The following is a 1,056-nucleotide window of genomic DNA, read 5'->3' on the forward strand; positions in this document are numbered from 1 at the left end:
GACGTTTAATAGGTATATTTGATTAATGTTGAAAAATTCATTTATGTACAAGTTAACTGAACTTTTACTATTTCATGTTACATGCAAAAGTCAAATCTTCTTAACAATGAAGATCAACAATTTATAAATTACTGTGAATTCATTCATATTGATAGTTGGGCAAAAGATGATAGCCATATGTCTATGATTTTTAATCGGGTGGACGGAAAGAGTCATAGCCAAATACTGACTTATGATGTTGTTGTGAGAAAACTAACATATGAAGACAAAGAAACAAAAGGAGGTATAGTTAGCATTGATCAAAAACCACAATTATTGATTAACTATCTTATAGACATATGTTCAAATGAAGGAGATTGGGTTCTGGATTTATTTTCTGGCTCAGGCAGGTTTTGCTATATGGAATTGAATTTCAATATGTTATTTTTTTAATTAATATGTCACTGTACTAATTCACTTCATTATTTTTTTTGTGCTTGATAATTAGGTATAACACTAGCATGCTGCCTTCAAAAAGGAAGAAATTGCATTGCAATTGAGAAAGATCCATTACAATGCAATTTCATTCAGCAAAGAATTAATGCTCTTCAATTTCTTCCAGATGCAATGCAAGAAATTGGGTTGAAGAAAGGGGACTTTAGTGAATCACGTGTGGCAAAAAAGGCAAAGGAACCCCAACCACCATTACATGGTATGTTTGGAAAGACATACATTGGGAGATTCGCAGACATCAAAGACCCATTAGAAGAGGAAAATGCGCAAAATGAAGCAGAAAATATTATGGAAGAAGACAATGATGAAACTCTAGAGGATGAAGAGTTTGGATTACGTGACATTGTTGATTAAATTTAGGTTATTCTTGGAAATCAAGTTTTGCAACGTTTTGACTCTGACATTTTATGAAAAGAATAATCAATCAATTAAAGTTGTTATGTGTTCAATATTTGTAATTTGTGATTTTCGCATTGATTTTTGAGTTAATTATTATTTTTTGAAAAAAAAAATGATTATTGTTATTTTTTGACATGAAATTCATTAAAAAAACTATTATTTGAC

The sequence above is a fragment of the Pinus tabuliformis genome, chromosome Q (genome assembly GCF_031772625.1).
Source record: "Pinus tabuliformis cultivar Carrire ecotype Pingquan chromosome Q, CPIR1, whole genome shotgun sequence".
In the NCBI taxonomy this organism is placed as follows: Eukaryota; Viridiplantae; Streptophyta; class Pinopsida; order Pinales; family Pinaceae; genus Pinus; species Pinus tabuliformis.